Raw genomic sequence first — 27,939 nt, 5'->3', positions numbered from 1 at the left:
AAATTTCACTGCTATATGGTTCAAAAATAAATGACCCTGTTGGGAATATTCTAAAACAAGATTGTGGTGATGGTTGTACAACTCTGTAAATTAACTAAAAATCATTCAGTTGCACACTTAAAATGGGTGAATTTTATGGTCTTAAATTATAATTTGATAAAGATGTTTAAAAAGTGGGTGATCTATATTCTTATTAAAATGGATTATAATTTTTTTCAATATTTCATGTACAGTGGAACTTTTAGTCCTGAGTTCTCTTGCCACTGGAATATGGGAATGGGTGAAGTAGGCAATCTGTGCCTTGCCTAAGTTGGCTAAGGACACAAAAGTTTATATGTCACTGTTACGAGCTCTTTGGGGGTGAGAATTTTTTCTTCCTTACCTTTGGATCTGTTGGTATGTAAACCATGCGTAGCAGGGACTTGATAAGTATTTGTTGAATTAAATCTCAAGAGCTTTATTTACCTGCACTGTAGATACTTAAATTGTATCCTCAGAAATCCTGGCTTTCATAGTCTAATTTTAAAATATAGACCTTGTGCAGTATACTTAAAAGGTAAAACATATACACTGCCTAGATGCATAGATATTAACATATAGAAGGGAAAAATGTAACTGATGAAAACATTATGTATAAAACTTTGTAGATTAATCTGATTACATATTGATCAAAGTTGCTTGAGAAAGCCAGAAGAAAAATTGAATTAACATAAGTATTTACTTATAAAGATTTTTAAAAGTCTTCTGAAAACATTGGAGCTCACAGATAAAGTTGGAAGAATTAAAATTTTCTGCTAAACATGGCAGAATAGAAAACATATGAATATTTATGGATGTGTATTGATATTTAGGACAGAAAAAATGGAAATCAATCATGAACCAAAAACTTCAGTTTAAAATATATCCATAAGAGATGCTGTTATAGAGTCAAATGTGTAAATATAAGCAAGCAGTTAATATAATCTTATATTTTCATTATATTGAATAAGCAGATTCAAGAGAAGGATGTAATTTCACTTTGTCACTAGTGACGTGAATGTAGTCAAAATATAAAGGTCAAAATTAAAAAAAAATTATTTAAAAAAATTTATTTAAAAAAGTAAGATTTTATTTGTTTGTTTGTTTGTTTGTTTTGAGACTGAGTCCTGCTGTGTTGCCCAGGCTGGAGTGTAGTGACTTAATTTCGGCTCACTGCAACCTCCGCCTCTGGGGTTCAAGTGATTCTCCTGCCTCAGCCTCCCAAGGAGCTGGGATTACCAGGTGCCCACCACCAAGCCTGGCTAATTTTCATAGTTTTAGTAGAGATGGGGTTTCATCATGTTGGCCAGGCTGGTCTCGAACTCCTGACCTCAAGTGATCCACCAGCCTCAGCCTTCACATAGGGAAAAGTGAAGGAGGAAGTGGGAAAAGGTTGAGGTGGGTGGATATATCAGATCAAATAGGGCTGTTTTGGCTATGTAGCGTTTGGATACTCTTCTGAGGGTAATGAGAAGCCATTATATGGATGTTAGGAGAGGATTGGCATTATTCAAGTTACATTTTTAAAAGAATCATTCTGGCTGTTCTGCATGGAGAATAACTACAGGGAGAGAATGGTGGAAGCAGGGTGACAGATGAGGGCCTATTTTAGGCATAAAGGTAAATTCCTGGACAAGGGTTTTAGTGGTGAAGGTAATGTTTGGATTCTGAAGATTTTTTGAAGCCAGAGCTAGCAAATGGATAATGTAGACTCATTTTTTACAGTGTTTTAAATTATGCCTTTAAAAAAAAAGAGCTGGGCAATAGATAATTTAATTTGGAAAATGATTTCATAAAACACATTTGCTCATTCCTTGTCATGGTGCCTTATTCTTTAATGGTTAATGGGCTCTTTGAGAGTGAAGAATTTGGGTTGCATGAAATAGGGGAAGAATGTTTTGAATTTGTGTTATTCTAGCTAATTTTGATCAGTTAATTTTATTTTTATTATTATCTGGTATCATTTGGCAATGTGGAGTAAATGCTCCCTAATTCTTAAACAAACAAACACAAACAAAAAACAAAAAAACTTTTGGCATGTTACAAAGCACAATTAGTCCTCTATGGTTATCTAGATAGGGCTATGTCATCTAAAATGGTCAGACTCTCTGCAGGATGACCATAGTCTCTAAAAAGCCTATATAAGGGATGCCTCTCTCTAGTAGAGATATTTCCTGAGCCATGTTTCTCAGCATCAGGACAGCTATGATTTATTTTGCAAGCGGACAAGGCCAAACATTACTGTTTTAACTATTATAAACAAAATAGTAAATGTTAAATGTTCACTTAATAGAGCCACTAGTAGGGCTTTTTATATACACAAAGTAAAGTCTGAGCCAAAAATGTGAAACAGTTCTCTGGTCTGTGTGCATTCTCTTTTAACCTACTCTTTGATTCATTGCAACTGGAGAAGTGATGCAACCAGTGATGATTTGCACTCCAGAGCTCTTGGTGCTGCAGTGAGTCCTCCTGTTTTGTTTTGTTTTGTTTTGTTTTTTCTTCTACTAATTACCCAAGCCATAGTAATTTATCAAATTTCTTAAAACTGTTCAGAAATGTTTATTATAATATGTTAGTTCCAAAATAAAGAGCTTTGCAAGATTCTGTTAAACCTCAACCTTTTAGAGTATTTTAAAATATTTACCAGGTTTTGTGTGTGTGTGTGTGTGTGTGTGTGTGTGTGTGTGTGTGTGTGTGTGTGTTTTTAAGCAGAGATTTAAACCGGTAATAGTCCGCAAAATGATACAAAACTATCTTAAAAATGTGGAATGCTTCACAAATTTGCATGTCATCCTTGCGCAGGGGCCATGGTAATCTTCTCTGTATCATTCTAATTATAGTATATATGCTGCCGTGAACACAATGTTTACCAGTTTTGTTCTTTATCAGTTTTTATGGCTTTCAGCTTTAGCCTACAAAGTTATGCAAGGATCAAATATTAATTCAGATATAATTTTAAAGTTACTTCCCCAATTTTTTATAATTACAGAAAGGACTATTCTCATTGAGTGGTGTTTTCACTGAGTAGTCGGTTTTTGTTTGTTTTGTTTTTTTGCTGCTTTGTTGTTTTTTGCCATCAAGGTTTTAACCTGGGTAGTAAACACTGATGCTGCATTGATGCTCATGGGGCAGGTGGCTAAGGAGCCAATCACTGCATTTGTCAGGTAGTAACCCTGTTTTATTCTGAAAAACAGTTTTTATATGCTTTCTATTTGAAAATATAGCAGAAAAGACCTATTATACTTGTCTTATAAAGCTGTATTTTTTTAATCGCAGAAAATTAGCATTTTATATTGTGACTGACTATACACATATCTTTGCACAGACACACAGGCATATATGAAACTGAAAAAGGAGTTAACCATAGCAATTCCTATTGCAGTGTGCACTCCATTTTTTTGTATCCCGATTTGTTCCATATTTAAAGTACTGATCATAACCTATTACATTGATATTAGGACCCACTAATGAGTAAGAATTCAGAATTTGAAAACCACTTCTAAAGCATGCCTCAAATATAATTTGATCTTTTCAGAAGCCTTGTGAGATAGGCAAGGCTAATATTAACCCTTTTCAAACATAGCTAAAGCCTACACTTTGAAAACAGAAGTTGGACTAAAGAATTGAAAACAGAAAAAATGATTTAGGGTGTTGAATGAGCAGAGGTCATCATGAACACAGGGTACACTTGAATGGTGATGGAGAGGAAGAGGGGCTGCAGAGATTTAGGACAGAAAGCAGATGGATATGGAAGATGTTTTATTTGCCTCAGGATTTTTGCCTAAGCCCTTGAAGACATCTGGTATGCCACTAGAAATCACCTGAGGCTAAAATTTACCAGATATCTTGAAAAGCTACCAAAATTAGTTTGCAAGGCTCTACCCATCAGCTTCTTACAGTCTACCTCTAGACATCTCATCTATACCATTCCAGTCCAATTTCTCGAGGTAAGTCTATTTCCCCAAATTCACTTATTTGCATACTTTTATAATTTTTGTCATATGTATACATCACCACATTGTTTTTTAAATTGTTAGAAATGGATTTATTTATTCCAAATAATTAAAAAATTTGAGATTAACTTTAGACATTAATCATTTAAAGCAAACAATCATTGGTATTTAGTGTATTCACAATGTTGCAACCACCAATTCTCTAGTTTCAAAAGTTTCATCACCCCATAAAAGACACCCCATACCTCTTAAGTAATCATTCCTCATTCCCCCATTTAAAAGAGAAACATTCTAACACTATCGAAAATGTAAAAAAGCAATGTAACTCTAAAAAGAGCATAGCAAATTCTGAAAATAAAACAATCATTAGCCAGATACTAGCTAGATACTGTTATCTACCAGTTTTCTGTGTCTTAGATTTTTCTATGTTAAAAAGGGATATAGGCAAAAGTTATGGAGGTATTAAAGACCAATCAATGCTAAATCAAGACTTTCTGCTTGGTCGAACTGAAAGAATTGAAGGAAATTTCAAAAATATACCTTTCTCACTATGAGATTCACTGCTATTTAGTGTCATTTCCTTTAACTAACATCTAAAATTTGTCTTGATACAGCTGAATTCATCCTTTCCTTCACTGTACTATTAAAGGGGTTGCATATTATTCCCAGAGTCCTTTATAACTGAATTCCTGGAATTCAGAGTGTGTGTTCTAAATATTGGTGATTGCAGTTTTCATTATTATCCTCAAACATATAAAATCCGTTATTTACCAAGTAGTAAACTGGACGCTTTCAGAATTTTAAAGAAAAGGTACAGATACTACTTCCAAATAATATAAATCTTTGTTGTGAAAATCAATGTATGCACAGTTAACACTTAGAATATAAAACTGATAAATAGACAAGTAGATTGTGTTCTAAAAGTTATCTGGTTTAAATTATTTGGAACTTTTATACTGTTTCATAGAGATCAAGTTAATAGCAGCTATTATGAATATTCCAGATTAGCACAATATGGCTTATCTTTTTATGATCTTCAGGTTCTCCAGGGGTGGTTCTGGTATGATAAAAATAGTATTTTGCATCACAAACTTCAGTTTCCTCATCTGAACACTAAACTTAATCTTTACCTAGTTATAAAGTTCAAATAAGATAACCTTTGTGTAAGTACACAGCACAGTCCCTGGTACTTGGTTGAAGGTCAGTTAAGTGTACATTTATTTATTCAGTTATTCATATTCATGGCCGTTTTAAAATTAATTTTTTAATTGACAAGTAATAATTGTACATATCCATGGCATACATAGTGATGACTTCATCCTTTCTGTCACTTCACTGTTATATTGATATATTTGATACATATGATGTATAGTGATCAAATCATGGTAAGTAACATCCATCATCTCAAACATTTATTATTTCTTTGTGTTGGGAATTTTCAATATCCTCATTCCAGCTATTTGAAAGTATATAATATTTATTGTTAACTGTAGTCATTCTGCTGTGGGACAGAACACTAGAACTTATTTCTCCTATCTAGCTCCAATTTTGTGCATCTGTTAACAAATCTCTTCCTAACCCTCCCTTCCCTCTACTCTTTTCAGCCTCTAGTATTCTGTTTTACTTTTTACTTCTATGAGATCAACTATTTTTCTCTCACATGAATAAGAACATGGGGTGTTTAACTTTCTGTTTGCAGCTTATTTCACTTATCTTCCACTTCCATCCATGTTACTGTGAATGGCAGGATTTCATTCTCTTTTATGACCGAATAGTATTCCATAGTGCATCTATATCACATTTTCTTCATCTATTTATTATTGGACACCTAGGTTGATTCTATATCTTGGCTATTGTGATATAGGGCAGCAATAAACATGGGAGTGCAGGTATCTTTTTGACATACTGATTTTCCTTACTTTAGATACTGTAGGGGATAAGGGAGAGCTTTCCCTTGGTTCCCTGATGTTTTGCTGAAAAATCAACTCTCAAAACGCAGATTAATTAGAGAAAAGGCATACAGATTTATTCATTGTATATACACAGAAGACTTTGGAATGAAGATCAAAAGATACAGGGGAAATTATCAAAAGATACAGGGAAAAGGTTCAACAAAGTATGGACAGTCATGTAGAAATATGATTGGACAAAAACGGGTGATCTAATACTAATAGACTGGGGAAACTCAGGAGGGCCGTCTGTCTAGATTCTTTTTGGGTTCTCTGAGTATGCATTCCTTCCTTCCGGGTATGGGACAAGACCCTCTCTAGAACAGGACTGTTACAACCTACAGACAAGCAACATAGGTCAGATAATTCCTTTGTGGTCAGTTTTTCCAATGAAAACCAGAGGTAAGATTGGAGTACTATTTATAGGATTTATGACTAGCTTTGAGGAATAGGGGTTCTGGTTTCTATGATCCACCTTGGGGGCCAGGGATTCTAGTTTCTATGGCTAGCCTCTGGGGAGAATGGGACAGAGAGACAGGAGGGTGGGAGAAAGAGAAAAATGTTTGCTTCAAGGCTGCTTCTGATACTTTCATTTTGGGATATTGTTTTCTGAGCCCCAGAAAATGTATACTTAGTAGGAGCCTTGCTGTATCATCTGGTAGTTCCATTTGTAGTTTTTGAGGAACTGTTCTCCATAATGGTTATACAAATTTGCATTCCCACCAGTAGTGTATGAGTTCCCTTTTCTCCACATCCTTGTCAGCATTTATTATTACTTTTTTCTTTTTGATAATAGTTATTCTAACTGGAATGAGATGTTATCTTTTTATAGTTTTGATTTGCATTTCCCTGATGATTAGTGGTGGTGATATTTTTTCATATACATGTCGACCATATGTATGTCATTTTCTATCTGTTCAGATCATTTGCCCACATTTTTTGTTGTTGTTTTTATTTTTATTGTTTTCTTGAAACGGAGTCTTGCTCTGTCACTTAGGCTGGAGTGCAGCGGTGTGATCTCAGCTCACTACGACCTTCGCCTCCTGGGTTCAAGCAATTCTCCTGCCTCAGCCTCCTGAGTAGTTGGGATTACAGGTGCCCGCCACCATGCCTGGCTAGTTTTTTTTGTATTTTTAGTAGAGATGTGGTTTCACCTTGTTGGCCAGGCTGGTCTCGAACTCCTGACCTCAGGTGATCTGCCTGCCTCAGCCTCCCGAAGTGCTGGAATTACAGGCGTGAGCCACTGTGCCCAGCCTGCCCATATTTTAATTGGATTTGTTTTTATTTGTTGGTTTTTCTGTTGAGTTCTTTGTATATTCTGGATGTTAATCCCCTGTTGGATGAGTAGTTCATTATTCATGTATAAAAATGCTACTGATTTAATTTTGTACCCTACAAATTTACTGAATTCTGTTACCAGTTCTAAGGGTTTTTTTTTGTTTTGTTTTGTTTTTTTGGTAGTAAAGTCTTTAGGTTTTTCCATATATTAAGATCATGTCATCTGCAAACAGGGACATTTTGACTTCTCCCTTTCCAATTTGGATGCCTTTTATATATCTGCTGCCTAATTGCTCTGGTTAGGACTTCCATTAGTATATTGAATAAGAGTACTGAGATTGGGCATCTTTGTCTTGTTTCAGTTCTTAGCTGAAAGCTTTTTCTTGTACAGTAAGATGTCAGTTGTGGGTTTGTCATATTTGGCCATTATTATGTTTAGGTACATTCCTTCTATACTTAATTTATTAAGAGTTTTTATCATGAAGGGATGTTGAATTTTATCAAAAGCTATTTCTACATCTTACGGTTTTTGTCCTTCTTTCTGTGGATATGTGTGATGTTTATTGATTTGCATATGTTAAGACATCCTTGCATTCCTGAGATAAACCCCACTTGATTATGATGTATCCTCTTACTGATGTGTTGTTAGAACTCGGCTTGTTAGTATTTTGGTGAGGATTTTTGCAACAGTGTTCATCAGGGATACTGGCTGTAGTTTTCTGCTTGTTGTTGTTGTATCCTTATCTAGTTTTGGTATCAGGGTTATGCTGGCCTTATAGAATGAATTAGGAAGAATTCCCTCCTCTTTTATTTTCTGGGATAGTTTGGAAAACATTGGTATTAATTCTTCTTTAAAGGTTTGGTAGAATTCAGCAGTAAAGCCATCTGGTCCTGGACTTTTTTGTTATTGGAAGACTTTACTACTGATTCTCTCTCATGACTTGTAATTGGTCTTTTCAGATTTTATTTTTCTTCCGGGTTCAGTCTTTATAGATTGTATGTGTCCAGGAATTTATTCATTTCCTCCAAAATTTCAAATTTATTGGCATATTGTTGTTCATAGTACTCTCTAATAATCCTTTGTATTTCTATTGTGTCCATTGTGACATATCCTCTTCTGTTTATGATTTTTTCAAATTTGAGTCTCTTTTTTTTTTCTTTCTTTCCAAGTTTCACTAATGGTTTGTTGATTTTGTTTATCTTTTCAAAGAACTAACTTTTTGTTTGATCTTTTGTATTATTTTAGTCTTTTTTTTTTTTTTGGAGACAGGGTCTCACTCTGTTGTCCAGGCTGGAGTGCGGTGGCTGGATCTTGGCTTATTGTAGTCTCAGCTTCCTGGGCTCAGGTGATCATCCTGCCTCTGCCACTTGAGTAGCTGGGACTACAGGCATGTGCCACCACGCCTGGCTAATTTTTGATTTTTTTGTAGAGATGAAGTTTCACCATGTTACCCAGGTTGGTCTCAAACTTGGGAGCTCAAATGATCCTCCTGCCTTGGCCTCCCAAAGTCCTAGGATTACAGGCATGAGCTACCACGCCAGGCCTCAGTCTCAATTTTGTTTATTTATGCTCTGATACTGTTTATTTATTTTACTAATTTGGGGTTTGGTTTTTTTTTTTTTTTTTTGGTCTCTTCATTTTCTAGTTCTTTGAGGTGAATTGTTAGTTTTTTTTATTTGAAGTCTTTCTATTTTTTTGGCATAGGCATTTATTACTATAAACTTGCCTCTTAATACTGCTTTTACTGTGTGCCATAAGCTTTGGTACATTATGTTTCTATTTCCATTTGTTTCAAGAAATTTTAAAATTTCATTCTCAATTTCAAGTTTAACCTATTGGTTGTTTAGAGGCATTTTGTTTAGTTTCCATGTATTTGTATAGTTTTGAATGTTCCTCTTGTTATGTCTAGTTTTATTTCATTGTGGCAAGATAAGATACCTCATATCTCGATTTTTAAAAATTTATTGAGACTTGTTTTGTGTCCTAACATATGGTCAATCCTGGAGAGAGTTCCATGTGCGGCTGAAAAGAATGAAATTGTTAGGTGAAATATTCTATAAATGTCTTTTAGGTCTATGGTACAGTTTGTGTATAAACAAGGTCTCACTCTGTCACCTTGGCTGGAGTGCAGTGGCGTGATCATAGTTCACTGCAGCCTCAAATTCCTGGGCTCAAGCAGTCCTCCTTCCTCAGCCTCCTTAGTAGTTAGGACTATAGGCACATGACACCACAGCCAGCTTATTTTTTATTTTTTGTGGAGACGGGGTTTCACTATGTTGCCCAGGGTTGTCTCAAATTCCTGGCCTCAACTGATCCTCTGCCTTGGCCTCTCAAAGTGTTGGGTTTAGAGGCATAAGCCTCCATTTCTGGCCTGTGGTGCAGTTTAAATTTGTGTTCCTTTGTTGATTTTTCTGCCTACATGACCTGTCCAGTGCTGAGAGTGGGGTGTTGAAGTTTCCCAGTATGTATTGAAGTGTTCCCCACTATGTATTGAAGTCCATTTCTCCCTTTAGATCTAATAGTGTTTGCTTTATATATCTGGGTGCTCCTGTGTTGGATGCAAATGTATTTACAGTTGTTATATTCTCTTGCTGAATTGATCTTTTTGTTATTATATAATGTACTTTTTTGTCTCCTGACATAAGCGTAGCTACTCCTGCTCACTTGATTTTTATTTGCATGAAATATCTTTCAGTCTAAGTGTGTATTTACAGCTGAGGTGAGATTCTTGTAGGGAGAATATGTTTGGGTCTTGATTTTTCATTCGTTCAGATAGTGTATATGTTTTAAATGAGGGAATTTAATCCACTTACATTCAAGATTATTGATAGTTGAGGACTTACTCCTTTCATTTTATTGATTTTCTGGTTATTTTGCATATCTTTTGTTCCTTATTCCCTTACTTATTATTTTTATGGTTAGGTGGTTTTCTGTAGTGATAAGGATTGATTATTTTCTCTTCTTCCTTTTGTATCAGCTCTACCAGTGAGTTTTATAGTTATACATGTTTTCATGATGGTAGTTATTATCTTTTCACTTCCAGATGTAAGACTCCCTTGAACATGTCTTATAAGACTGAACTAGTGGTGATAAATTCCTTTAGTTTTTGCTTCTCTATTGGAAGATTTTATTTCTCCTTCATTTCCGGAGGATAGCTTTGTGGAGTATAATACTTTTAGCTAGCAGGGTTTCCCCACCCTCGCTTTCAGTACTTTGAATATATCATCCCATTCTCTCCTGGCCTGTAAGCTTTCTGCTGAGATATCTGTGTTAGCCTAATGGAGATTCCCTTATTTATGACTTGAGTCTTTTCTCTTGAATGCTTTTGGAATTCTTTGTCTTTTACTTACAACAATTTGACCAGGTTGGGCTCCAGAGAGGACCTATTTGGATTGAATCTGTTTGGGTTTCTTTGATCTCCCTGGACCTAAATGCCCATCTCTCTCCCAAGACTTGGGAAATTTTCTGCTGTTATTTCATTAAATATGATTTCCTCACCTTTACCCTTCTTTTTTCCTTCTGGAATGCCCACAGTGTGAATATTTGCTTGCTTAATGGTGTCTCATAAATCTTTTAGACTTTCCTTTTCAATTCATTTTTGCCACTGCTTGTGTTATTTCAGAGATCTGTCTTGGAGTTCACACATTTTTTTCTCCATTTGGTATAGTCTGTTGTTGAAGCTCTCAATTATATTTTCTATTTCCTTCATTTAATTCTCAGCTCTAGGATTTCTTTTTAGTTCTTTTTTGTGATAATCTACCTCTGTTAAATTTATTACTTATATCATAAGTTGTTTTCCTGATTTTGTTGAATTGTTTATCTGTATTCTCTTGTATCTCACTCAGTTTCCTTAAGATTATTATTTTGAATTCTTCTTCTGGCATTTCATGTATTTCCTTATGATTGTGGTCTGTTACTGGAGAATTATGTTTTCCTTTGGAAGTGACATGTTTCCTTGCTTTTTCATTGTTCTTGTGTCTCTGTGTTAATTTCTATCAATCTGGTGGACCAGTCGCCTCTTCCAATTTTATTCACTAGGTGTCATAAGGAAAGACTTACTCATATGAATAGATCTTGGGTTGTTGATTTGATGGAGTGCATTGGCTTTGGTTCTAGGTGGACACAGTAGTGTAGTCTTCATAAAATTTCTTCAACTGTAATCCATACTGGGGGCATTTGAGAGTTTCTCAGTGGCCTAGGCTGAGAGAGTTTGTGGTGACAGTAGTGCAGCTTTGCCAGGGTTGGGCTCACTGGACTGTCTCTTAGGTTGGGCATTTGTTCATGCACACAGTGGGTCAAGCAGCTTGGAGTCTGGCTCACTGGGGTTGTGGCCACAGGGATGTTACTCTAGCCAGGAACACAGGCATGCTTGTGGTTGCTTGGCTAGACTAAGGCATGTCTGCTGGGGACGGCTCATAGGACTGTTTCTCAGCCATGTATTTAGGCTCATGGCTGTTTCATCAGTCTGCAATATTTCCACCAGGGGTGGCCTGCAGCATTGTTTCTCAGGCGCTTGTTGAGGATGTAGGGGAGTTGGGCAGGTCATGTCTGGGGAGGGAAGAGGGAACTGTGGGGCTGTTTCCGGATCCCTGAGTGTGGGCACTTAGCCACTCCGCTGGCCCAGGGCTATGTCAGCTGCTTGCAGACTTGTAGGCCTCTCCCACATGGCAGAGGTCATGCAGTGGATGGATTTGTCCTAGGCAGGACTGGTAGGCTTTTAGTCCAATTGGGAGTGTGGCCCCAGGAGTTGGTTACCTGCTGTGTAGGACCATAGTCACAGCCAATCCTGGGCCCATACTCTGTACAGCTGGGGTTGTGGCATTCATATATAATGTATGGACTTGGCATAATGAATATGAAACCCCAGTGCTGGAGAAGTGCAGTGGCTACTGGCTCCGTGAGCAAGGAGCATTCCGGAGGTGCCTCAGGTCACAAGATGGCACTGTGCTGCAGTAGCTTGTCTCACAGGGGAGAGGGTGCACCTTGTGCTCCTAATCTGGAGCAGTGAAACTGCGTGAATTCCCGGCATTTCTCCAAATGGAGCTGAGAGCTTGCAAGGACCATGGGATTCTTCTGTTGTAAGGACTGTAGGCATTTGTGGTGGCAATGGGGGTTGGTGGTGATTTTCTGCTTACCTTTTTCCCATGATGGAAAGTTCCTTCCGACGCCAGGCAGGTCTCATCCAGGTTGGGGAGATGGGGTTATAGAGGCTATGTGCTTCCATGCTGCCCTCCTGTCATTACAGATGCATTTTCACTCCCTTGCTGCACTCCAGCACTCTCCCTTCAACACTCAAATCAAATCTTAGTTGTTTCTTTGTGGCCTTGGTCCTTTTTGGTCTGGGGGGACAAATGCCAGGCGTCTCTAGTTAGCCATCTTGCCAACTTTCATAGTCTTGTTAATATGTTATAGAATGAAATCAACAGAGTTTGCCCAATGAAGGCAGTTAGCTTTATTGTAATTTGACATATAAAGCCTGACCAGATAATTCACCTCCTTCTCACTGCTATTTACCTCATTGTTAGTAACAATAGTGGTGATAACAACAGTAGTGATAGTAGTAATAATAATTATTTTAATAACTGCTAACATTGTCTACCCACTGTGTACCAGGAATTGTTATTAATGCTTTCAAGGTACTTGCTCATTTTAGAGTTATTTGAGATTAGTATTTTTATCCCTATTTTAAGGATGAGTTAACTAAGATTCAGTAATTTACCTAAGGACGTACAGTAAGAGGCAGGTAGGTCTGGGATTTGACTCTAGGCAGTCTGGCTCCAGGGTCTGTACTTATAACCAACATCTCTAGGGCTTCTCAGTGTGTGGGATCCCATTCATCCAGCCTAAGTGAAGGGCCATCAGCAAGGGAGTGACTCTAGAGGGCTCATTCTCCTCTACAGGTTGTTCCAAATACATGTTCCAGGGAATATATATTATCACAGGCGAAATTGTCTGTTGGAGGATCTGGCTCATATAGAAAAATCCTACTTCTTATCTGTGCTCCCACAGAGTACCAGCAGAGCCGGGTGAGTGGGGAGGAGAGCCAGTAGAGGCAGAGGGGACATACTGCAAAGATAATGTCCTGGTCCCCCTATTACAGTTAATAAGGATCAAAATGGAATACAAGTTGAAGAAGAGAGGTCAGTTTAGACTCAAGTACAGTCGTGTACCACATAACAACATTTCAGTTAATGACAGTCTGTGTATGCAGTGGTGCTCCTGTAAGATTATTATGTAACTGAAAAATTTATATCACTTGGTGATGTCGTAGCCATCTTAACATTACAGCACAATGTGTTACTCATGTGTTTGTGGTGATGCTGGTATAAACAAGCCTATTATGCTGCCACTAGAGCAGATACAGTTATGCATGGTACAAAATACTTGATAATAAATGACTTACTGTTTATGTATTTACTATACTATACTTTTAGTGTATTTTAGAGTCTACTTCTACTTATTTAAAGAAGTAGTTGACTGTAAAACATCCTCAGGTTCTTCAGGAAATATTCCAGAAGAAGGCATTGTTATCATAGGAGATGACAATTCCATGTCTGTTATTACCTCTGAATACCTTTCAGTGGGACAATATATTATGGTGGAAGACACTCATATTGATGATCCTGACCCTGTGTAGGTCTAGGCTAACATGTGCGTTTGTCTCTCAGTTTTTAACAAAAGAGTTTTAAAAGTTAAAAATTTTTAATAGAAAAACGTTTACAGAATAAGGATATAAAGAAAGAAAATATTTTGTATAGCTATATAATATGTGTTTTATGTGTTATTACAAGAGTCAAAAGTTTTAAAAATTTAAAAGTTTATATACTCAAAAAGTTACAGGGCCGGGCGCGGTGGCTCAAGCCTATAATCCCAGCACTTTGGGAGGCCGAGACGGGCGGATCACGAGGTCAGGAGATCGAGACCATCCTGGCTAACACAATGAAACCCCGTCTCTACTAAAAATACAAAAAAATTAGCCGGGTGAGGTGGCGGGCGCCTGTAGTCCCAGCTACTCGGGAGGCTGAGGCAGGAGAATGGCGTGAACCCGGGAGGCGGAGCTTGCAGTGAGCCGAGATCGCGCCACTGCACTCCAGCCTGGGCGACACAGCGAGACTCCGTCTCCAAAAAAAAAAAAAAAAAAAAAAAAAAGTTACAGTACGCTACAGTTAATTTATTATTGAAGAAAGAAAAACACTTTTAATAATTTTAATATAGCCTGAGCTTCCTGTGTTTATAAAGTGTACAATAGTGTACAGTAATGTCCTAGACCTTCACATTCACTAACTACTCAGTCACTCACTCACCTACAGCAACTTCTAGTCCAGCAAGTACCATTCATGGTAAGTGCCCTATACAGGGATACCATTTTTTACTTTTTATACCATGTTTTTACTGTACCTTTTCTGTGTGTACATGTGTTTAGATACACAAATATTGACCATGGTGTTACAGTTGCCTGTAGTAGTCAGTATAGTAATATTCTGTACAGATTTGTAGCCTAGGAGCAATAGGCTATTCCATATACGCCTTACCATCTGTGTTTGTATAAGTACACTCTGTGATGTTCACATAATGAGGAAATCATCTAATGAACACATTTCTCAGAACTTATTCTCATTGTTTAGTGACCCATGGCTGTAATTAGGCAAGGAGTGACTACCAGAAGTTTTTCCCCTTCACTGTATTTCCAAATACTATCTCTTAAATTGACTAGATTAGAAGTACTTCTAAATTTTATATCTGTTTCCCTTAAGGAAAATAACATGTCAAGCCCATATACATTGAGGGAAATAATTTATTCTATACTATATGCATTATATATTTTATTACTGAGATAGTAAATCAAGATTATAGAAATGGGGTAAAATTAAAACATTTTGCTAAGTTTAAATGGCCATAACTTAAATAGAATTTTTTGTCATTCACTAGATCTAGTAGCCAGATGACATTTTACTATTTTTATTTTTAAACCTAGGAGGTTTGCCTATAAACCATTTATTAGCAGAGCATGCTTTCTAAATGCTGTGAGTTAAAACATGTGGAAATACTAGAGATACTTGAATGGAGCTTGAATGTCTTCCCACACATTAAATATGTGTCTCAAAGAGGAAAATATATTTTAGACATTTCACTGACTAGTAGTTTGAAGTTAACAGCAAAATCCATGATAGGTATTATTTTTATATTGATAAATTAAGAATACTTTTGTTAAACAAGATATAGTAAGCCAAAGAAAAAGCATTCCCTACTATATTCCTAAATCTACGTGCTACACAGTACTCGTCTTACATAAACCTGAAACATATAGGGCTGTGTGTATGTTCAAGTTTGATAGTGACCACCAGTTTGTGTGGAGTTCCCCATTTATAAAGATAGACTTGGACCAAGTGATTCTATGTTATTCTACTGGAGAGTATTTTTCAATATTTTAAAAACTAGTACATATGGCCGGGCACGGTGGCTCACGCCTGTAATCCCAGCACTTTGGGAGGCCGAGGCGGGAGGATCACGAGGTCAGGAGATAGAGACCATCCTGGCTAACACGGTGAAACCCCATCTCTACTAAAAATATGCAAAATTAGCCAGGCATGGTGGCAGGCACCTGTAGTCCCAGCTACTTGGGAGGCTGAGCCAGGAGAATGGTGTGAACTCAGGAGGCGGAGCTTACAAGTGAGCTGGGATCGCGCCACTGCACTCAGGCCTGGGTGACAGTGCGAGACTCCATCTCAAAAAAACAAACAAACGAGTACATATTTTGTGTTTCCTAATTATCTAAGAAGACTTTATTAAGCTTTGCTTTCTGTACTTTCTATGTTATAAAAACAGTGGATAGATTGAATATACTTTTTCAAATTCTTCTCTAACCTTACCTCACACATCTCTAACCTTACCTCTTTTGGTGGCATTGGAGTGGTGTGATATGGAGAGGGAAGTCTGTGATTAGACTTACATTTTTTAGAAATGACTTTGTTCTGTAAGGAAGACAGATTCGAGGAAATAAGGCAGTAGGCAGGAGGTCAGTTCAGAGATACCGGGTGAGTCCAGTCTTAAGTGAGAGATGATGAGAACCTCAACCAAGTACGTGGAGTGAGAATGCAGAACAGAGAATGTACTAAAGTGATATTAGGATATAGGACACATACACAACTTGGTAAATGTTTGTATGTAAGGAATGTAGGACGAGTTGTTTATGAGAATAAGTAATTGGAGAGCCATTCTACCTGTCAAGGTAGGGAGATTTGCCCATGGAAGCTGGGGGACAGGGAAGGCTGTAATGAATTGTTTAGGATGTGCTGAGTCACAAAATTCTTAGGTCCATATCCAACTCGGTTGAATAAGTAAACGAATTAATTTACTAATTTTGGGGGCTTGTGTCCATGCCTCTTTCCCTAGATCCTAGTTAAAAAAATGCCCAAATTTTTTTGACTTGAGGCTGGATTTCTGTTTGCAGAACCTCACTGAGGTCTAATTTTTTCCTCCACAGTTCCCTTGTCTTTTCATGCCTTGACCCTGTGCCTCTTTTACCTATATTACTATTTTGCTTAGGACCTCTGGCCCATGTTTAACTAGCTTTCTTCCTGCCTTACTCAACTTTAGATCAAACTTCTTTCTGGATGCATATCCTTAGTGAAATGGTACAGTTATCCTCAGTAGAGATGCATTTCTCAGTATGTGTGTGGACTAATTTTGATAAGGGTTAGGAGAGGACCCTGCACTGTAGTGTAGAAGAAGAGCACTGTACTAACTTTTATGCCACTGCTGCTTCAAAACTAGCTGTTTAAGGTAAAGTGCTTGACCTCTCCTTGCCTCAGTTTTCTGCTCTGTTAAATGAGTAGATTGGGCTAAAGGACCTCTAAAATTCTACCTCCAGCTGCAAAAATTTTTCTTAAAATTTACATCTGCAGTATTTCACTCTGCAGAATTGGATTTGGTAGAACTGTGGTCACAAAAGAAAATTCCCAGTGAATTTTTAAAAACAGATAAATATTTGGTATAGAAGTTAAATGGACAATTGAATCTCAGTGAGAAAAATTTCAGTAAAATTAAACTGAAAAGGAAAAAAATTGCAAATGATTCATTTGTATAGTAAAGATAATTGACAAAGGAATTAAGTTACCCTGATTGAGCTCACTCTGGAATATATTTTCTCAGTGATTGATACGGTTTGGCTGTGTCCCCACCCAAATCTCATCTTGAATTCTAGTTCACATGATCTCCTTGTGTCATGGGAGGGACCTGGTGGGAGATAATTTAACCATAGGGGTGGTTATCCTCATGCTGTTCTTGTGATAGTGAGTTTTCACGAGATCTGGTGGGTTTATAAGGGGCTTTTCCCCCTCTTCACACTGCACTTCTTGCTGCTGCCATGTAGGAAGGGTGTGTTTGCTGCTGCTTCCGTCTGCCTTGATTGCAAATTTCCTGGGGCCTCCCTAGCCCCCTGCAACTGTAAGTCAATTAAACCTCTTTCCTTTATAAATTACCCAGTCTCTGGTGTGTCTTTATTAGCCGCACAAGAATGGACTAATACAATGATATTAGTCAAGTTGGGATAATTTGTTTAACAAAACGATGGGGGCATGTCAGAAGGACACAGGAGCTAACTGAAAGGAGCTCCCTATGACTGAATCTAGGGCAAGTCTGTGAACTGTAACCCATAGAATAAGTTAAGTATCGTAAATCCATACTAATAGAAATAATTTAATAAGTAGATAGAAACAACTCTTCCTTACAGTATAATTCCAGTTGATAAATGTAGAATGAATAATAGAAAATCACCATGAGGCAGATACAGTAGTAATACTTACTGTAATCAGGAATCATTAATAGATGCTGAAATTAGTTGAGCAAAGCTATGATGAGAAGCAGAATATTTACATAGTTTCAGGGTATTTCCTCACAAGATATTTATCAGCTACAAAGGGAGAATTAGTAACTTTACACTGAAGAAACCTGCCAGATACCACCTTAACAAAGACATTAAAGATAATATCATCTGTAATAATAAGACATATTGACATCATATAAATCTTGATATGATGCATATGAAGGCATAACAACACTTCTGTTAGATTCTTACAAAAATGTGTAGCCTTAACCTAAGAAAAAACACCGGACAAACCCAACTTGAGAGATAGTCTGTAAAATAACTGGCCACTAGTTTTCACATATCAAAATCATGAGCTATCCTAGATTGGAAATGTGATAACTAAATGTAATGTGAGATCCTGTATTTGCTGTGGACTAGAAAAAAAGCACATTAGTAGGAAAACTGGTGAAATTGGAACAAGGTCTGTAGATTAGCTAATAGAATTCTATCAGTGTTACTCTTCTGTTTTTTTTTTTGTGATAATTATATAATGATCATGGTGGATGTTAACATTAGGGGAAGCTGTGATATGGGACCTCACTGTAATATTTTTAACAACTTTTTGGTATGTCTAAAATTGTTCTAAAATAAAGAATTTTAGGACGGGCGCGGTAGCTCATGTCTCTAATTCTGGCACTTTGGGAGGCTGAAGCGAGGGATCACTTGAGTTCAGGAGTTCGAGACCAACCTGGCCAACATGGTGAAACCCTTTCTCTACTAAAAATACAAAAATTAGCCAGGCACGGTGGCAGGCACCTGTAATCCCAGCTACTGGGAGGCTGAGGCAGGAGAATAGCTTGAACTTGAGAGGTGAAGGTTGCAGTGAGCCAAGATCACCTGGGCTACAGAGGGAGACTCTGTCTCAAAATAAAATAAGATTTTTAAATAGTATTTCATCTTAAACATGTTTTTGAAATACCCTTGTTGGTGTCAGCATAACAGGGTTAAGTCAGCTCACATAAGCCCTCCTGTCTCACATACCCACATGCTAACTTGAAAATGCCAAAATTAATAGATTTTGAAAATTTTGAAAGACACAATTTTAGGACATCAAGAAGGTCTGTTTAATAAATGAAGGGGTAAACTTTTGGTCTTTAACATTCCTGAGGATTACTAACAGCTTAAGAACATGCACAGGGAGCATATATATGTATATAAGTGACTCAGCTTTTGAGAGTCACCATCTGGAAGACAATCACATCTCCTGATGCCACTAAATGGATTGTAGAGTACATAATTCTTCGAAGTGGAGCACAGTTCTCACACCAAAAGCCAAGAATGGCAAATGCTCAGTTTCCTGGCCTCTTTGTATTGTGAGAATGCAGGTATGCAACCTAAATTTGGCCAATCAATTTCACGTACTCTGGGCTTTGATTCAGGAGCAGTGAAAGGAGAGAATATATTCCTGTGAGGCAGCAGGAGTAGTGGCAACATCCAGTTTTCAGGGGTTACACTGCCACTGATGGTGTCACATCCAGCATTCTGGAGTGTCAGTGGTGTCCTCCAGCCTGATTCTGAGTCTGAAATCTGGCCGGGATCCGGGCTGTGCCAAGCCTTCTGTATTCTCATATATTTTCTTAGCCTGATTATATAGCCTCTTCAGCAATTTTGGGATCTACTTTCCATTCTTTGCATAATTTCACTTTATACTGCAGTTGAGAATGCCATCTGATCTGTATCCCTATACAAAAAGTTTAGATATTCCATTAAAACGAATTTATGTTGTAACAGTTGTTATTGAGGTACGTATATTTTTCAGCACTTCAAGTTTTAACTTGCTTTTATATGTATTATATTGAGCTAATGAATTTAGTTAAGTCATTATAGTGCCATGGTTAATAGTGTGGACTTTGGAAGTATGCCTAGATTAAAATACAGGCTCTGCTGCTTATTAGCTGATTGAGTTTTTACAGTTATAAAATGGGGGTAATAGCAGTACCTACCTTTGGACTTGTCAGGAGGACCAAATACATACACACACGCACATGCGCCTACCTACACATAAAGAGCAGTGCTTGGCAAGCAGTACTGGAGGACACCACATAAAGAGTAGTAAGTTCTGTATCTCAGTATTGCAGTTATTTTGATTCTCATATCAGCTTAGAAGTTTATGTATGTTTATTTTCTGGTTGATGTTAATATGCCAAGTTCTCAAACTCCCTTCATGTTAGCAATACCATTCCTTTTAGTGAACCTCTCTAGTATGTATTTTATAGAAGAAAGTTCACATCGATCTGAGATCAGAGATCAGATTTTGTTAATTGGTATATTACTGAATTAACTCTGTTATTGACAGTTATTGGGATCTATACACTGTCTGAGTTTTTGGCTGATTTGCTTACAAGGAAAAGTAATAACTGACACCCCAGACTTCAGAAGGAGAAAGGTTTATTGTTTTCAAAAGCAAGACTAAAATATTAGCTTTAATTATCTTTAGGTATTTCTAGAATAATTTAATATACATGGTACTTAAAAGGAAACAAAAATGTATCTAACTTGATTAAATAGATTTTTTAAGCCTGAGGAGCAAAAGTAGGCTATTCACTGGCTGCCCAAGGGCTGAATAAATCAGAACAGTTAGAAGAAATGGAGAACATAAAAACAAACCCAGAGTGAGTATTTATTTAAATAACGAACAGTAGCATCATTGTGTCAGAGCTTTGAAGTTCTTTCCCTGGTTGCCTATTTGAGTATTTTTCCTTAAAGAATTGTAACAATATGATGGAAAAACCTGAAAAATTTCCTGACAGTTTTACACATTCTGATCATATGATTAAGACTTAGTGCAGTGAAGCAGTTTTTGATTCTTTCCCGGTGGATATGGAGATCATTATCCATCTCTGAAGACTCATCAAAACTTACCTCAAAGTTTTATTGTAGTCAGTTAGCAGTCTATAAAAGGAAAGACAGAATTCTCACTGAAGATGCTGGTAAGACAGGAAGAAGTTTACAAATTACTCTCTAAATACTTTTCCTGTCTCACTTGTGGATCCAGGAACTCTGATCTGTGAACCTTATTTATGCATGAAGTTTCTAAATCTTAATCTCTTCTTCTTCTTCTTTTTTTTTTTTGACTCTTAAGCTCTTTCTGCTCTAAGTTTGTTGTACACTTCTGTCAATGGCTCTGGCCTTTTACATGTTAGTTGGTGCCAGTGTCATCTGTTTAGGATTATAAGCTCCTTGAGGGCAGTGACTCTTTTGGCTTGGTTTCTATGACACTCTTTGATGGTGATAATGACTAAGTGGTTTGTTCTGTTGATTGAAAATATATCCTTGACTTCTGGTTAGCATATTCTGAGAATTAATAGTTTGGCAACTGTTTCTCAATAGTCATTTACTTTTAAATTGCCTGTATCATATTAAAATAAAACAATAGCTGTTATTTGTTGATCATTTGCCAGGTACCAGAAGTTGTTTGAGCACTTTAAATTTATTATTTCGTTTAATTTTGACCACAGCTCACTGAAAGTGGTGTTGTTATTCTTCTCACTTTGCAGATGAGAAAACTAAGGCTTAAAGAGGTTAAGTAACTTGCCTATTTTACAAGTAGAAATATTACAGCCAAGAAACCCAGGTGTGTCTGATTTCAAAGACATTGCTTTCAACCACTGTATCGTAGTTTTCTGTAAGCCCCTATGGACATTTGCAAGTGATTCTTCTATGTCTCTGAAGTCTATATTTTAAAGTTTTTTTTTTTTTTTTAATACACTGCTTACAGAGAGTTACCATGATTGTAATAGTATAGCCTTGAAAAATGAGCATTTCACTGATGTGTCTTTATTAGGAGCAAAAAATTCTTTAAAAATTCCTCAAATACCTATTCCACGTATCTAACATTGAAAAACCTGTTGTTTCCATTTTTAATGCTATTTAGACTATGGGAGCGAACATTCCTGACGGCTGCTGTCAGTGCTGATACATTTTTTATTTCCATGATAATTCTTCTATAGATATGTGTTACTCTTTCTGATGTGGTATTCACTAGTTTTTAATAAATAGGCTATATTGTGTGTGGTTTTTTTCATTGAGAGAATGATGGAGTTAAAAATAATCACAATAATAATTTTAAAAGAACATGCTGACATTTAGATCTAAAGACTTTCTCCTCTAGGCTATAAAGTCTTAAAAGTGGGTCATACTCTGGGTTTAAACTCTGAACAGATACTTGCTCTCTGTATTAGCTTACCTTTTGATCTTAAAGCAGCATTTATTCTTAACTTCAGTAAATTTTAAATTGTCCTTCCAAATTTGGAAATTCTGTATGAAATGAAAAATCACCAGTCATTTAAAGGAGAAAATTAAAGAAACAAGTTTGGCACTTTTCTGTTCTGTCTCCTTGAAGAATTGGACCGTTTCTTTCTATCAGTGATCTAAGCTAGCAATATGAGACAGTTAAAAAAAATACAGAAGTTTATCTTCACTTGAACAAAATTAAGGTTTGGGTAGCATCCTTAAATTCTCTATAGGTTAACCAGATGATGGTAGAAAAAGAGAGTGTCTGTAGGCTACAGCCTGCCTCACTGAGTTAGCATAATCATCAATTCACTTGCTTCCCAGTGCTCTTCATTACAAGAAAACTGCTGTGGGTCTTTGGAGCTGTTTTTCCTGAGTTCTATGATCACTACATACCAATGACCTTTAGCCTTTTCTCTTTTATTTCCCTTATTCACAGCATGCTTTTCCCCCCCCCCAGACATCATTTCACTCTGTCACCCAGGGTGGAGTGCAGTGGCGTGATGTTGGCTCACTGCAACTGCAACCCACCCCTTCCGAGTTCAAGCGATTCTCATGCCTCAGTCTCCTGAGTAGCTGGGGTTACTACTCCTGTGCTACCATGCCTGGCTAATTTTTAGTAGAGACAGGGTTCTGCCATGTTGGTGAGGCTTGTCTGGAACTCCTGACCTCAGGTGATCTGCCCACCTCAACCTCCCCAAGTGCTGGGATTAGAGGCATGAGCCACCACGTCTGGCCACATACTTTTTTTTATTTTTATTTTTTGAGATAGACTCTCCCTCTGTCACCCAGGCTGGAGTGCAATGGTGTGATCTCGGCTCACTGCAGCCTCTACCTCATGGATTCAAGTGATTATCCTGCCTCAGCCTCCTGAGTAGCTGGGATTACAGACATGTGCCACCATGCTCTGCTAATTTGTGTATTTTCAGTAGAGACGGGGTTTCTCCATGTTGACCAGGCTGGTCTTGAACACCTGACCTCTGGTGATCCATTTGCCTCGGCCTCCAGAAGTGCTGGGATTGCAAGCGTGAGCCACCGCGCCTGGCCTCACATACTTAGATTTTCTCCTCCAGCCTCTCCTGGCCTAATATTGCCTAGTTCCTGTAAGTATAAACATTAGGCTCATTTCTCTGCTATAGGTACTGGTGACTGAAACACTTACTTTTGCATACTGATTATTTTTCTGTAGTAGCATGTTTTGTATACAACTATTTTAGAAAGGTCTGTTCTGTGGCCAAAGATAATTGATGGGTTTGGGGTTGTAATTAAATGTTACTTTAAAAGTTTTAAATGTAGTAACTTTAAAAAAATAATACAGGATTTGATTTACATACACCTTTAGGAATTGAAAGTTGATTGCTGGAACTGTGGTACCTGTTTACTTAGAGTGGGTATCCTTTGGTACCTGTTTGCTTAGAGTGGGTATCCTTTAATAGTATAAACTTCTTACACTTATGCAAGTTTAACAAGTGTTTCTTTTGAGATCAACTAACTGGTGATGATTCATTTCACCTTTTAACTCTCTTAGCCCTCTGATACCATCCCTCACCCTCATGCATAGTACCTTGTCTGCTCTTCTGCTCCTTTCTATATTAACTCTATTTTTTCTTTCTAAATGCGTAGTAAGTTTGTTCTTTCCTTTTTTCTTCCATCTCTTCATCTTCTTATTGACTGAAGATAGTAATTACATTCTTTAAGTTTAGAAAATAAGAATATTTATATTTGACATTACATATTTCAAAAATGTTTTAAATTTTCATGGGTACATAGTAGGTACATATTTATGGACTACATGAGATACTTTGATACAGACATATAATGCATAATAATCACATCAAGGTAAATGGGATATCCATCACCTCAAACATGTATCCTTTCTTTGTGTTACAAACAAAAAGTGTTAAAAGGATACATGTGTTAAAAACAAAACATGTGTCCTTTCTTTGTGTTACATCAGCTTGGCGAAAGCTCCAAACTGTTCTACGTAGTGGTTGTACTGATTAACATTCCCACCAACAGTATATGAGTATTCTTTTTTCTTCACATCCTCACTAGCATTTATTTACTGTCTTTTGGATAAAAGCCATTTTAACTGGAGTGAGATAATATCTCATTGTAGTTTTGCATTTCTCTGATGATCAGTGATGTTGAACACCTTTTCATATATTTGTTTCTCATTTGTATGTCTTCTTTTGAGAAATGTCTATTCAAGTATTTTGCCCATTTTTATGTCAGACTATTAGTTTTTTTCCAATACAATTGTTTGCGCTTCTTACCTATTCTGGTTATTAAAACCTTGTCAGATGGGTAGTTTGCAAATATTTTCTCCCATTATGTGGGTTGTCTCTTCATTTTGTTGATTGTTTTCTTTGCTTTGCAGAAGCTTTTTACCTTCATGTGATCCTATTTGTCTATTTTTGCTTTGGTTGCCGATGCTTGTAGGGTATTGCTCAAGAAACTTTGCTCAGACCAATGTCCTGGAGAGTTTCCCGATTGTTTTCTTGTAGTAGTTTTACAATTTGAGATCTTAGACTTAAGTCTTTAATTGATTTTTATTTGGTTGTTGTATATGCGAAGAGATGGGGTCTAGTTTCATTCTTCTGCATATGGATATTTGGTTTTTCCAGCACCATTTATTGAAGAGACTACCTTTCCCAAGTGTATACTCTTGGTACCTTTGTCAGAAATGAGTTCACTGTAGGTGCATGGATTTATTTGGAGATTCACTATTCCATTTTATTGGTCTGTGTGGCTGTTTTTATGCCAGTACCTTGCTACTTTGGTTACTATAGCTCTGTAATGTAATTTGAAGTCAGATAATGTGATTTCTCCAGTTTTCTTCTTTTTGCTTAGGATAGCTTTGGCTATTCTAAGTTTTTTGTGGTTCCATATAAGTTTTAGTATTTTTTTTTCTATTTTTTGAAGAATGTCATTGGTATTTGGAGGATTGCATTGAATCTGTATATTGCTTTGAATAGTACAGGCATTTAAACAATATTGATTCTTGCAATCCATGAACATAGAGTATCTTTCCATTTATTATCTTTCATCAGTGTTTTATAGTTTTCATTAGAGAAATCTTTCACTTCTTTTGGTTAATTCCTAGGTACTTAGTTTTTATTTTTAGCTCTTGTAAATGAAATTACTTTGTAGATTTCTTTTTCACATTGTTTGGTGGTAACATATAGTAATGCTACCAACTTCTATATGTTGATTTTGTATCTTTCAAGTTTACTGAATTTGTTTATCAGCTCTAATAGGTTTTTGATGGAGTCTTTTAGGTTTTTCCAAGTATAAGATTATATCATCTGCAAGCAAACAAGAATATATTTGAGTTCTGTCTTTCCAATTTGGATGTTTTATATTTTTTCACTTGTCTGATTGCTCTAGTTAGACTTCCAGTATTATATTGAATAACAGTGGTGAAAGTGAACATCCTTGTTGTGTTCTACATCTTAGAGGAAAGGCTTTCAGTTTTCCCCTAATCAGTATGATACTAGCTGTGGGTCTGTATATATGGCTTTTATTATGTTGAGGCATATTCCTTCTATACCCAGTTTTTGGAGGGCTCATATCATGAGGGGATGTTGAATTTTATCAAATGCTTTTTCAGCACCAATTGAAATGATGATTTTTTTTGTCCTCCATTCTGTTGGTATAATATGTCACATTGATTTGCATGTGTTAAACTATCCTGGCATCTCTGGGATAAATCCCACTCAGTCTTGATGAATGATCTTTTTAGTGTGTTGTTGAATTCATTTGCTGGTATTTGCTGGAGGATTTTTGCATCAACATTCGTCAGTGATATTGGCCCATCATTTTCTTCTTTTGATGTGTCTTTGTCTGGTTTTGGTATCAGGGTAATACTAGCCTTGTAGAATGAGTTTGGAAGTATTCTCCTCTCTATTATTTGGAATTGTTTGGTAGGATTGGTATTAGTAGCTCTTTAAATGTTTGGTAGAATTCAGCAGTGAAACCAGCAGGTCCCAGACTTTTCTTTGCTGGGAAACTTTATTATGGCTTCATCTTTTTGTTTGTTGTTGTTCTGTTCAGATTTGGGATTTCTTCCTGGTGCAGTCTTGGTAAGAGTTACGTATTTAGGAATTTATCAATTTCTTCTAGATTTTTCAATTTATTATCATATAATTACTCATAATAGCCGCTAATAATCCTTTGAATTTCTGTAGTATTGGTTGTAATATCTCCTTTTTAATTTCTAATTTTATTAATTTGAGTCAACTGTCTTTTTTTGTTAATTAGTCTGGCTAAAGGTTGGTCAATTTTGTTTATCTGTTTAAAAACCCACTTTTCATTTCATTGATCTTTTGTATTCATTTCAATTTTATGTATTTCTGCTCTGGTCTTTATTATTTCTTTTCTACTAATTTTGGGTTCAGTTTGCTCTTTAAGGTGTATCATTAGGTCATTTATTTGATATTTTCTTTTTTGCTGTAAGTGCTTATAGCTATAAACGTTCCTCTTGGTACTGCTTTTGCTGTATCCCATAGGATTTGGCATGTAATATTTCTGTTATGATTTTTTTCAAGAAATTTTTTAGTTTCCTTCTTAATCCCTTTGTTGACTCACTGATCATTCAGTAGCATGTTATATTGTTTCATTTCGATTTCCATGTATTTGTATCATTTCCAAATTCCCCTTGTTACTGATTTCTAGATTTATTCCATTGTGGTCAGAAAGATGTGTGATATTATTTCAGGTTTTTGAATGTTTTAAGACTTGTTTTGTGACCTAACATATGGTCTTTCTTGTGCTAACAAAAAGTTTATCTGTTCTGCAGCCATTGGACAAAATGTTCTGTAGATATCTATTAGGTCCTTTTGGTCTATAGTGCAGATTAAGTCAGATGTTTCTTTATTGAAAATCTGTCTGGAAGATCTGACCAGTGCTGAAAGTGGGGTTTTGAAGTTTCCAACTATTATTGTGTTGGGTTTCTTTCTCTCTTTAGCTCCAGTAATGTTTGCTGTATATATCTGGGTGCTCCAATGTTGGGTGCATATATATTTACAATTGTTATATCCTCTTGCTGAACTGACCCCTTTGTCATTTATGTAATGACTTTCTTTGTCTCTTACAATTTTTGTTGTGAAATCTATTTTGTTGGATATAAACATATCTATTCTTGCTGCTTTTTGGTTTCAATTGGCATGGAATGTATTTTTCCATCCTTTATTTTCATTCTCTGTGTGTCTTTGTGGATGAAGTGTGTTTCTTGAAAGCAACAGGTCATTGGGTCATGTTTTCTCATCCATTCAGCCAGTCTGTATCTTTTGATTGGAGAGTTTAGTCCATTTACATTGAATGTTATTGATAAGTAAGGACCTACTCCTGCCATTTTTAAATTTTTTGTGTGTGTATGTGGTCTTCTCTTCCTTCTTTCCTTCTTTCTTTCTTTTAGCGAAGGTGATTTTGTCTGGTGATATGTTTTAATTTTTTCCTTTTTATTTTTTGTGTTTCCATTCTATGTTTTTTGATTTAAGGTTACCGTGAGGCTTGCAAATACTGTGACATTTACAACGCATTGTTTAAACTGGTGGCAACTTAACACTGATCTCATAAATAAACTAACAGATAAGCAAAGGGAAGACCAATAAACTCTACAATTTAACTTCATCCCTC

At 36.5% G+C, this 27,939-nt stretch overlaps 1 protein-coding gene and 1 non-coding gene across 7 annotated transcripts in view; one reads left to right on the top strand and one right to left on the bottom strand.

Annotated features, from left to right (window-relative positions):
• The window catches only part of LOC105473089 (WD repeat domain 70), a 388,018-nt gene that overhangs the window by 251,616 nt on the left and 108,463 nt on the right, over positions 1 to 27,939 (top strand). The window lies entirely within an intron of this gene.
• On the bottom strand, positions 2,776 to 2,879 carry LOC112425098 (U6 spliceosomal RNA). Its single transcript, XR_003016112.2, has one exon. It is a non-coding gene; the product is annotated as a U6 spliceosomal RNA (small nuclear RNA).

The sequence above is a fragment of the Macaca nemestrina genome, chromosome 6, assembly GCF_043159975.1.
Source record: "Macaca nemestrina isolate mMacNem1 chromosome 6, mMacNem.hap1, whole genome shotgun sequence".
Classification (NCBI taxonomy): domain Eukaryota; kingdom Metazoa; phylum Chordata; class Mammalia; order Primates; family Cercopithecidae; genus Macaca; species Macaca nemestrina.
The sequence above is the reverse complement of the archived record's forward strand: the minus strand, read 5'-3'. Positions and strand labels throughout refer to the sequence as shown.